The 12,034-nt window shown below is 49.1% G+C and overlaps 1 protein-coding gene across 6 annotated transcripts in view; it reads left to right on the forward strand.

Annotated features, from left to right (window-relative positions):
* Window positions 1-932: 932 nt before the first annotated feature.
* Window positions 933-12,034, forward strand: part of LOC116948726 (growth factor receptor-bound protein 14-like) — an 85,861-nt gene continuing 74,759 nt past the window's right edge. For 4 of the 6 annotated variants that reach the window (XM_032965737.2, XM_032965740.2, XM_032965741.2 and 1 more), the window contains exon 1: window positions 1,149-1,639. The gene's annotated coding sequence lies outside the window, so the exon portion shown is untranslated. Of the gene's footprint in view, window positions 1,034-1,148; window positions 1,640-2,874; window positions 2,945-12,034 lie in introns of those variants that run through there. The other 2 variants (XM_032965738.2, XM_032965739.2) reach the window with 2 other exon arrangements.

Below are 12,034 nucleotides of genomic sequence, written 5' to 3' on the forward strand. Positions count from 1 at the left end.
GAGATTGCAAACCCGCAGTGCACTGCAAAATCATGTAAATGCTTGCGTTGGCACGAATAGCTCTGTCCTGTGCCTCACCCTTAGACATTTAACCCCATAATGTAATGTTTACTGCCTTCCACCAGTACACGTTGTCTTCTTTTACAAGATTAACCCCAAAGCAAATACTGTATAGCCATTGTAATGTGCACGGTGCTGTGCCGGTAAATAAGTGCTTACTCAGTGTGTGTGTGTTTGGGAGTATAATTGAGCGGTAGTGTAGCGGTTCCCGCTGACGGCCAACACCAATGACGATTATTTGAAACGGTCCTGGGCCTCCCCTAGGTGACCTCAGCCTCAAATGAGTACCTGGCGCGGTGTGTAAACATCGCCCCAAAGGCGGCCGGGCGTGGTGCTGGCCACCCACCCCATCGTGTGCCGTGCCGGCCTTCATAGGTGCTCGCTAACAGCACTTGCCCCAACAGTCTGTTAAGGCTATACGGAGGGTCTTGTCTTGTAATTTTTAGATTTGGAACGTCGCTTAACGGAAACGCGATTAATCTTGACTTAAAGCTTTCGTGACCGTCTACGTGACTTTATCGAAAGACAGAAAGAATATGAAACACGATGGTTACACATTATTTGTATGAGTTATTATTGGCGGCGAGGTGGTCTCACTGGTGACTGGGGAATCGTAACACCGCCACATGCTGCACACATTAAGGGAGGCGAGGGAAGGGGGCTGCCATTGCCAATCATCATGTGATTCACAGTCACCATCATCCAATCACCACCATCATCCCAGTTACCCTAATCAACATTTAGAGGCGGCGTCTCCGCCTAAATAGTTCTCAGGTGCATCATTCATCATCATAAATTGGCACGTCTATCATCATGAAGCACATTAACCACACCTGCGTTCCGGTACAACACGTTAACGATACTATTGCCATTTGAAAAGTAACATAATTTCACGTTGATCGTGCGTACACAATACTGAGAGTCGTGTACAAGGCGGTGTGCATTGCTGAGTGCGTGGACGCAAGCCGACCGAGTGAGTGGTGGGGAGCGAGGGGCACAGAGACACCAATAATAATAATTCTTTTTTCTGTGTTTAATGTTAATTCAGTGAGGTTCTCTCAGGCCCGCCCACTCGCGTGGAGCATAAATTGTGGCGTGTCCTGCAACTGCTGGCACAGCCACATGATAAGCAGCAGCAACAACAGCAGCCGAGAGCTAGGGCTCACACCTTCAGAAACACAATCCTCGGTCACCCTTCCTTCCCTGCCTCCATCCGTCACAATCTTCCTTCCATCGACTAAATATCCATTCCCTCTTTTCCCCCCCCCTCTCTCTTTACCGCTACTGGCTGGAAGGGAAGTTGAGTTTGTGGGGGGAGGCTTGTTTCTGCTCTCTCTCTGTGCGTTCCTTGGGCTCTCGCTCTTCTGTTTAAATTTTTTTTTAAAGCTCGGCACACGGACCGGGGAGGGGTGGAGGCAGGGAGACGGACGCCAAGAGCCCCACCACCACCACTCGGACACGCCAAGTTCCAACTCGCGGAGTAGCCGTCTGGCTCTGGCCACTTTTTAACTCCACATCATCGCCATCCTCATCGTTAGAATCTTCGTCTGTAGCGCCGGGTGATGCAACGGCGTACAAGGTCTGTATCGGGGTTCGTGCGCTTGTTTAGGGCGTTGGCGTGTAAAGAACGCGCGAGTGTGAGTGCGCGCGCGTGTGTGTCGCGTGTTTGTGTCGCGAGCAGTGACGCAGTGGTTGGCGCACTCCAACCGTGGAACTCTTGACACTCGAGTTCGAGTCCCGGCCGCTGCTCCGTCGCAGCGGTTGCCGCTTGTAGAACGTTGACTGGGAGACCGCTAGGTTGACTCGGCATTTAAAACGAGTTGCCCACCCACCGATGCGCTGTGACATAATAAGGCGCCGGGGATACGAAGGCGGTCGGGGCGTGGTGCTGCGCGCCGCCACTGGCCTCTCTCGTACGCGCTGTCCGCCTTAAGAGATGCTCGCGAGCACTTGGCCGCACGGGTCCGCGTGACGCTATACGGGGGACCTTTGTCTTTGCACGCGTGCTCCTACTGTATTGTATAAACACGTGTGCGCAATGCGGAGAGGCTTTGCAGATGCAGCCGTGCGGTTAGACCGGGGCATTGCGCTAAGGTCTCTGTGACCCGGGTTGGATTCTTGGAGGTGTTGCGCACGAGAAATCTGCGGTGGAAAGTGGGAGCCGAAAACGGTCTGTGCCGCGGCAAGTTGGTCTTGGGCCAAACGCAAAAAGCGATGCGGTGGTACAGTTCTTGATGCCCGACTGCTTGTTAATCGGCGGATTGAGTGCTGCTGCCGCTGGGTGTGGTTGTGGCCACTGCTCCAAACTCGTTCGTGGGTGCGCGCAACGGCGGTCGCTCCGATGGTGGTGGTCCACAAGTCCAGCGAAGGGGCGATTGCGCGCTGTGTCCAATGCGGGAGCATGGTTGTGGTGCATACACAGAGTGGGTTTGTATTTCCTCCTAAAACATTTACCGGGTCGCTGTTAGCCTAGGCGTGTGACCTGGCAGTCGCGTCCATCGAGAGAGAGAGAGCGAGATACTGGATTTGCTGTGACCGGGAAAGCATCTGGCCGGTCACAGACCCGGCGTAAATGAATCCCTGTGCATGTTCTACACACGGTGTCAGTGATCACTGGGTCCCATCTGCCAGCGGGTTCCTCGGTAGTCTAAATTAACTGGCGCGAGTCTTGTTCACCGATTGTTCTTGTCATTACATACTCGGAAACGGAACGTGTTCCTAATGTTGGTGTCTGCCAGGCTGTTATAAATACGTGTCTCCGTGTAACACGGAGTGCGGTGCGTGAGGCGGTTGTGTGTGTGTGTGTGCACGCAGCTGCTGCCAGTGTTGTGCACATGGAGTTGGTGTCGTGTGGGTGCGTGTCGGCGCCTCGAAACATCGGCAGGTGCGGCAACGTGGCCCCAACATCTCCATTTAGACCCACGCCGGACCCATTTACTCATTTAATATCCTCGCTTGCGAGACTTGTGGAGTTGGTGGTAGTTGCATACATTGCTGTAGTGAATGTGGTGACGGCTTTTACAAGTGCATTGCAGTCCGCCCAATGAATGCGCACATTATTCAAAGCCCAGAGCGCGCTGCGCCGCGTGTCCACTGCAGAGGGTTTGAGTATACAGTGTTGCGTTGCATATCTTGACACTGTACAACACGTGGCACGCCATGAAGGTGCGGTAGTCGCCGTGTGTGCGACTGCCCAATGCATTACCCGCTAAGAGGGAGTTGTTGATCCCCTTATTATAGACAGCTGCTTAGTGCCACCCTTCTGCTTTGCATGACCATATTACTGTCCCGATACAGCAATGGTTATGCCTCGCATTCAGGCGCCCTGGGATAAATATTCCTCCAGCCCCATGTGATTACCACGACCACCACCACCTCCTTACCCTCGCACCCACTGCCCTTGGCGTTTTGGGTTCTTTAGTCGTCGATGATGACGAGGAAGATTTGAGGCGGCGCTCTCCTTCACGGCAACGTTGACGGTGGTTCGGGCGACACCACCACCTGGGGAGTCGCGTCGTGCCTGGGACGTGAGTGCTGCTCTGGTGGGCCCCCAGGTTGTGGAACTCCCTCACCTGTGGAGGTCGGTCTCGTGTGTGTTTAACTTCGTTCGCCCCGTACCTAGCCAACCGTGCTAATCGGAGGTGTGGGGGAAGGACAACAAGCTCTTGGACAATGTTATTCTTAGTTTGGTTGAGTTTATCTTAAGTGTCCCCAGTTCGTTTTGTTCCTCCTTTGGCTCGTCCTGCCACCTGGTTATTTTTAACGTCTCCTTTGTCGTTCATGTCACCTTGCCAGTGAAAGGCCCCTTGAGTGAAAGTCGTCATTGATCCTCTACACGCCACTTGGGGCTTGCTGTGTGGCCTTGCAATAAACTGATTCTAACGACGTCTGAAAATTGTGCAACTCGTCCGACAGAAAATGTGCGTGCAAAACAATGCTACCGATACAACGCTCACAAGGTGCTTTCTAGACCCCAAATTGTGCGATAGTGATTCCTATGGCTCACGACTACCAACCTTGCCTTGCATGTCACGGTATTGCCTTATTGCTTGCACGGCTCGGCACAGCCCTTGTCTTTTAGACTAACATCTCAACAGAGTCGAACATTGTGGCCCCCTTTTACACCGCTGTAAGCAGGACGGTGGAGAGAGCTGTACACACCGGTTTCACCCTTGGTTGGAATTATTGGTGCAGAAGTGTATCCATTGGTTACTGCTGCTGCCTTCTGCCTTGGGAGTGTTATGTTGACAAGCCCTCCCTGGTCACTGGGGGACATGCTGTTCGGCACCGCTAATGGTTTGTACGTGCACGCCACACAGGGCAATACTTTCTGGATTGTGTGCCACCGGGAGGTCGTGCCGGTCACTTCTCCCCACTGCCTGCGTTTTGGTGGAGGGTAGTCGTCGGCGCTCTGAGAAAGTAACCTGATGGGTCACTTGTTTAAAAAAAAAAGACGTTCCGTCTCTGCGGAGCTCCTCCCCACTTGGTTATAAATGAAGGTCGTGAATCACCGAAGGATGCCTTGGGGATATATGCGCTAATCTTGGGCGCCCAGGGAGACGTCGTGTTCTGTTGCTGGCAAAACTGTTGCGTTCTTGCATAGCACTGAAGTGTCCTTTAAACCGCGCACTCATTGGACAGGTATGCAAACTTTAAATGGTGCATTGCACGGAAGTGAAACGTGGTTTATATTCCATTCTTAAAAGGCATTTAAACCAGGTGGGTGTTCCAGTGACATAGGTCTTTCAAGGGAAACCTGGACTGAAGCAGTCCCCCAGGTATGCCATATTTCTGGCTTAAAACGCGCTTTTAACTCTCGTTAGAGCTGCGGTCTCATCTGATAGCAGTGCCGTGACCGGTCACAAGTTTGGCGTGGTGGTTTCTGGAGCGCCGTGTAAGCCGGAGAATGCGGTCAGTGTTGTGATTTTTGAGATGAGGCCCTTGTCTGAAATTCTTTAATGTGATGCTGAATTTGTTTGCAAGATTGCATTTCAATGCTTCCCTTACCAGTAAAGAGAACATAATTGAGTCCTAAACATTCGGGATGCATTTCGCTCGTTATTATGGCCGATAGAGGCCTGTGTGTAAATAGCTTGTGTGCGACTTTTATAACTGGGTGAGGGGACTCTGTCTGTCGGGGGAGGTCTGGGGTATGCTCGCAAATTCAAAATTGGGTACAACAACACACGTAATATTACAATTTTGAAACCCAAAAGATAACACCTTGGTACTAAATGAGATGCGTAGTGGAAAATGTTAACGACTAATACTGAATGCGAGAGAGCTGAGGTGACGTTGGACCACAATTCGATGATCAAAAGCATTTGGTTGTCAAAGGAAATATGGCTGCAAACAACAGCAGCAACATTACTTTATCCATTCGGTGCAATAAATGCTCCGCAGCCAGGCGCTGAGAAGCAATGTCTCTTCCCACTTGGGATCATAAAGTGGGGAATTTAGCCAGAAACTAAACATCGGTCTCACCGATTGTGTCGAGGCTTATGGCATTCCGGGGAAATCTGAGGCGTGGATGAGCTTGCACCCAAGATGTCCCCGTCCAGGTCTGACGTGAGTGAGGGGAGGGGGGATTGCAGACACCTCCCAATGTGACTGACTACGTTTTCAGCGTTTGTGTTTAATGCTCCCTCCCATCCCGCCGTTCTGGCCGCTAATCGGAGTTTGGATCTCGGTGTTGCACTGCCGTGACCTCGCGTGCGCCAACTGGCCCCGACTCTGGCGGCTCGCCGGGCTGTGGTCGTGACTTGCTGCAGGTGAACGAACGTTGGTGGTCGACGCAGGGGCAACTTGAATCGCCTGAAACGCGCAAGTGTGTGCGGTCTGGTCGTGCGCTTTTTTTGGGATTGGTCGTAATGGTGCCTCATTAATGGCGGAATGCGCCATTGACCAAAACACGTGGGTTTTTCTTTCTCAACCTGGATGGAGCTCATCGAGGCCACACGACGAATTTCTCGAAAACCTTGGTGAATTAAGTTCAGCATGCAACTGCACAAATTAAAATGATCCCAGGATAAATAAAAATGCGTTTTTGGCAACCAGATGAAATGTGTAATAAAACTAAGATATTTTACAAGTTTACCCAGGAGCGGCGTTTCCTTACGTCATTCCTCATCACCCACCTGTCGATGCAGCTGTCTGTTTACCAATCGACCTCCAAATACAAATTGCGTAATTATTGGAGCCCCTTGCGCGATGACTGCAACTTCCCGTGTGACACAGAGCGCTGATATTAAAAAAAGAGCTCTTAAGCGCGTCGCACCAAGTGACTTGCAGACCATTCAATAGACCTTGCCATTTTAATGAGCGTTCTCTATCGCGTGTCGAAATCGGGCGTGTGCAGTTTGTAACTACTATTTGCATATGGAGAAATTGGTGACATTTAAATGTACTGCGGTGGTTGTTTAATGCTTGATAGCGCTGTGCGTGTGGGGGTTCTTGGTCTTGCGGTGTCCAGAAATTGTATCTTGTCTCCAAGCCGGGGATGGGTTTGTCCTTGGTGTCTGCCTGCAGAAGTTGTGTTGACGATGCTAATGCAACCTGCATCGAAACACGGGGGCGGCGGGGGGGGGGAAGAACGCACACTCGGAGTGGCGCTGACGGGGCAGGAGGAGCACACGGAATTGGAGACCGTTACGCGGGCTAGAGGCGCCGTATTGTCACTGAAGAGAAGCGAAGTTGTGGGGCTTGGGCAGGACACGTTTCGTCATTCGAAGGTTCTCGTCGTGGTGCGGCTCGCCTTGGTGGCGCGCCGGGTTTGATTGACGGCCAAACAAATTACATTAATATACAGTGCACGTGCTGCAGCGCTGCTGTTTAGCTTTGTGGTAATAGAATAATAAAACGGGCGATCCATTAAAGTGGTGTTAATAATTGAAAGCTAAAGGTGCAGTCCCTGCGCTTGCTTGCCGCGCCACTACTTACAGAAGGGGGCCTCGCATTTATAGAGGGGAGGTCTAGCGAGGGGCCCCCTTGAGGGTATTTGGCCTACTCTGTCTTGGAGACGGTGGGAGAACCACCTCTTTCCAAGCTCCCCGTTGTCCTCATTTCTACTGCTGGGTGGGAGTGGGCACGACCTGTTCAAGACGATTGCCCGTTGCTCCGCTTGCGAGTCCGGCTTGCCGACCGCTGGCGCCACGGCGTCAAATATTGAAGGCGGATTTTTAGATTTTGCGCGAGGTTTTACTTTGATCGCAAAAAACTGGCATTGAACCCACAAGTGTTGGATGCACAAGTGTCAACTTGTGTGTGCAGTGGCACATGGGTCTGTTTCCGGGAGCAGCGTCAAGTGCTTGTTAATAAGAAGGGGGATTAAAATTTCAGCTTATCAGCCTCCTGATCCTTTACGTGGTGTGTGTTTGCGCATTGCACCATTATTGCTGTGCGTGCACCATAATGTTCTTTAAAATAAATTAGTTTACAAAAACATGCCAATAATAATACCCGAGAAACGCGTGTTTTTCTCAGACGTCTTTGCGTCATTGGCAGGCTTTTACGATGAATAGAGCACTAAAAATGGGAAAATAGCTGTCAACTTTTTTACCGTCTCCCCTCCCCACCCCTTCCCTTCAAAAGTCAAAACGCTGTCTGATGGGTCGGTGTGACCCAGATGTAAAAACGGACAGCTGTTGTGCTTTTCAATCTCATGCCAAGCAGAACGTGGATTAACTGTGGCGCGTGAACGCAAAGGACCATGGGTTTTTTGCCGTCGATTCCAAAAATGTGCCGTTGCTCCAAGTCCAACGGTTAAGATTAAAAATGGGTGCCTGAGCATTCGGGTACTCGTTGTGGAGGCCAAAGCTTTTCGTTTCGGGTTGCACGATGCCCTAATTGAATTCGTGCAATCCTGTCGCCCAGAAAGCCCCATGGTTTAAACAGTCCTGTGGGTTGGGGGCGGGGAGTAAAAATGTTGTGGAGCTTGGCGGGGGCACTGCTGGAAGTCGCTGGGGTCACCCTTGAGGCTCTGGGCCCATAGTTAGGCGCTCCGGCAACCCTGACCTGGCACCAAGGCCGCCGCTTGTGCCCCGTGATTGCTAGTTCACCACCAACCAGGTTGCTGTCTGCCTTGTTGAAGACATTTGCTTTGAAACCATCACAATGATTTATCCTCGTCGTTTTCAACCCCCCTCCAATGTAATACGTCCCTGCTATCATTGTTTTATGGCACGTGACTATATACTACGTTTTGGAAATACATTTTCGCATGTGACGTTTCTTGTACGTGGAACATAATTGTATCTCTCATTTAAGCCTCTTCCCATCCCAGTCTCGATGTAAAGTTGGGCTCCCTGCTTGGACGATATGAATTAAAGTGCTTTTGACCTATACCTACTTTATTTTATGTGCGTGTTTTATATTATATTAAAGTTTCTCCTTTAACGGACTAATGTTAGGTATTCTGTATTGCTTGGTATTCAGACCAAATGTGGTGGTTGAATCGTATTCCCAAGTCAACGGCAACTTCATTCGCGTGAAGGTACTTGGCTCGGTGGATGCTAATCTGTTTTTCAGCAAAGCTGTGGTCATGGTGTCTCAATTCCCCCATGTCCTTAAGATGTCTCGAGTGTCCCGCATTCTCCTGCCTTTGATTTTTAGCAGGTGACTTTGGAAAAGTGTGTTTTAAACTGCTTAAAAAAAAGTCTGCACCTGAGCTCTTGGCACCCCAGCCACTCCCTCCGTGCACAAATGTTCGTCTGTGTGGTCCGGTTAAACCTGCCTCCCATGGCTCCACTGGACCTCATGGCTGCCTCTAGTCCTGCCCAGCAGCTAAATTGTTTTAGAATATATATCCCATTGGCCTACACTGGTAGGGCGCAGAGGGTGGTGTAATAGTTGTTTGGGTTACGGTAAATTTGGAAGAACCTTAGTTTTTGTTTTTTTCTGGGTGGAAGGGGGGGCAGTGCTGGAACGTTAGGGACGTGGTATAAATTATAAATACATCACGAAATTTTATAGGCAATATCCATCATCGGTGTTCCTGGAGCCACTTTCGCGTTCTTAAGCCAATTGATCCCGTAGTGCTGCACAAAAATGGATGTGGAATGCAGTTCGTCTGATTTGCAACTTGAGAGGAGGAGATGGTATTACAAATTGGCAATTTTAATCTGTTTTAACGTTGTTTATTAGTAAATGTTACGCGATTTGTGGTGCTGTCAGTCACTTTTTTTTAAGGCGCTCTATTGGATAACTTTCGGGTTTATTTTTCTACGCTGCTTCATTTGCCTTTTGGCCGGGCGTTGCAGCGGTGGAGAGCTGCCCACAATTGCGCGCTGGTGAGTTGACATCGTGGGTGATGGTGGTGGTGGCCCAGCGATGGTGCCCCCCCCCAGCCCTTCCCACTGAGGTTGATCAAATGAACACCACCGTTGTGGATAAAAGTAAACTGGTCATGGTGGGTACTTACCACTGCCATAGAAATGTGTAAATATACACCCATCTCGCTTGGTGGTAAAGATGAGCACCCCCACTCTTAGTGTAGGAAGCTGCTGACTTTTTGTGCCTAAAGTTTGGTCCTTAAGTTTCAGAACAAACGTGTTTTTTTTTTTTTTTAATTTTGCTTTCCTCCCAATTTTTAATTTGAGCGCCGTTGTCCCGCTCGTTGCAGGGGTCGCCGTGTGCGGCGCGGAGTGCCCTCGCTCTCGCGGTCGCTGCGGTGGTCATGGCTCTTGCGGCGGCGAAGGTGTGAGCCTCCGCTTGTCAAGTTGACACGTTGCAGACTTCTCTTAAAGGACGCGTTGTTGTGTAGAGGGGCATGCTGGGCATTACGGTGAGCGCGTGTGGCTAGTATTGAGCAAAACATTTTGGGTGTCGCAATCGGTGCTCCACTTTTTGAGCGTGTGCAGAGAGATGGTCTTCTTGGATGGTGTGCGTTTATTTTTTATCTCATTTGGGTATTAGGAGCTTGAGTTTTCAATTTTTTTAAACGCTGCGAGGCTTTGCTTCGAGTCTTGCTCGAAGGCACTACTGTAGATTTGCCTAACCATAATAATTGTATGTCGTACCCTATATTCCTACTCATTCATAAAGCTTGTCTGCACCAGGTAAACGTTTTAAATAAATATAATGAACCTGATAAGATTTTTTAAAATCTACGATCAGACTCTAACAACTCCAAAAATTTCCGCAAAAAATAGACGACTTGATTCAATTTCTTATTTAAACACGTACCCGTAGGAAACCGTGATCTAAAGATTCCATCTTCTTTATTAGACTAAAATAAATGCACTTCATATGGAGGGGGAAGCTCCTTTTACAGGTTTCAAATTATTCTGATTTGAACGAAATGTGTTCAACTACTTAAATCCGAAACATCTCAAACAATAGTTCTCAATGTATTTTGCTGTTTCATGCTGTATGAAATGGGAAAACCGCAATCTAATATTTTGAACAGTTTCTGAATGACAGTTTTTATGGGGCAGTTAAAATCGATTTCAGGGGGCTTCAAATGAAAAATCTCGGATTTTCAGATTTTTCCTTTTCCTAAAAGCTACCTATTTACCAATTTTCAGCTTCCTACCTTCTTGGGAAGTTCCCTAGAACAGATGAAGGTATGGTATTTATATAAATGATGCCAGGAACAGGTTTAGGGCAACGTTTGTTCAAAATTACTATCCTGCGCCGTTTTGGACTTTTTTTAGGTCTAACTTTAGCAAGACTGCAGAAAAGGGATTGATGGTCACTTCCCCCAAAGGACTTTGTCACGTTAATATTCCTGTTCAACATTGCTTGAATTGTAGCACCTCCCTCGTAACTTGCAGGAGTCACCTGAACCCACGATATTGTCTACGAATTAAACAGATCTCGTGCCCTTTTCAATTGGACAAATGTCGCTTGGAAATCTATAAAAATGTTTCTATAATGGTCCCTTATCCATGAAAGGGCAACAAATGATATCATGGTGTTGATGGTAATCCATTTGTAGTTAACTCGGTAAACTCAAAGCCATGGTGTCGTTTTACACCTCGTCAAAATCCGCCGCCAATTCGAGCTCCCAGTGGCTTTAAAATGATCGCTCGTGCAGCTGTCCCAAGAGTAGAGTAAGAGGGCTGCGTTTGGTCAGCTTGCACAACAAGCACCATGCTAAACAGGAAGGGCCCAGCCTTCGGAAAAGTCACTTGGTCGGTCTTTGCTCTCTGGCTGTAAAAAATAAAGGCATAAGTTTTTTTTTGCTGGACCCGTCACAAATTATCTCTTGACGCGAGGGGGATGGAGGGCCTGGGGTACATAGGGGCAAAGGGGTTTCTGGATGAGGGAGAACTGAGAAACTAACATCTCTGGTCCCATTCCAGTCGCGCGTGATTAACGATAGAAAAAATAAGCAACGGCGCCAAAGACTGCGGTTTCCTTTGCTTTGGGCGGCCTGACTCTTGAGTACAAACTGTGCGATGTGCGGGGGGGGGGGGAAATGTCTCCGTCCAGAAGAGAAAGGTGGCTTAGTGAGATTTGCATGAGTTGGGTTGGCTGGGGGGGGGAGTGGTTGGGAACCTCCAAACGAAGTTGATGGGCCTCCTGCATCTGGCCGAGTTGGCAATGTCAGAGTTGACTTGGTGTTAAGTGTGAAACCATACACACATCTACAGATATAAATTACTGTGGTTTAAACAAAAAAAAATAAACTCCAACCAACATGTATATTTAACCAGGAAGGCCTTGGTTGACTTGTTTGACCAATGTGGTTTCCAGAGTTGTTACGCAATATATAAAAACAAGCGAAGAGTTTCTCCACATTGCTATTTGTCAATCGGTCCTACGGGACTTGACCAAAATGAGTTTTGCAAGTGGTGCAGTGTCCAAGACGCACGTGGGTGGAAATGGAGAACCCCCACCGGGTGTCCGAGGTGAACAACACTATCTAGGCCACACCTCTGCTTGCTATGCTCTCATCCTTCTGGCTGCTTTGTGATCCACCAACTATGCTTCAAAGTGCTTATTTAACCTTGGGCCACTGCCACCTAAAACT

This window comes from Petromyzon marinus, chromosome 34, assembly GCF_048934315.1.
Source record: "Petromyzon marinus isolate PM22_M1 ecotype Great Lakes invasive population chromosome 34, UKy_Petmar_22M1.pri1.0, whole genome shotgun sequence".
Classification (NCBI taxonomy): domain Eukaryota; kingdom Metazoa; phylum Chordata; class Hyperoartia; order Petromyzontiformes; family Petromyzontidae; genus Petromyzon; species Petromyzon marinus.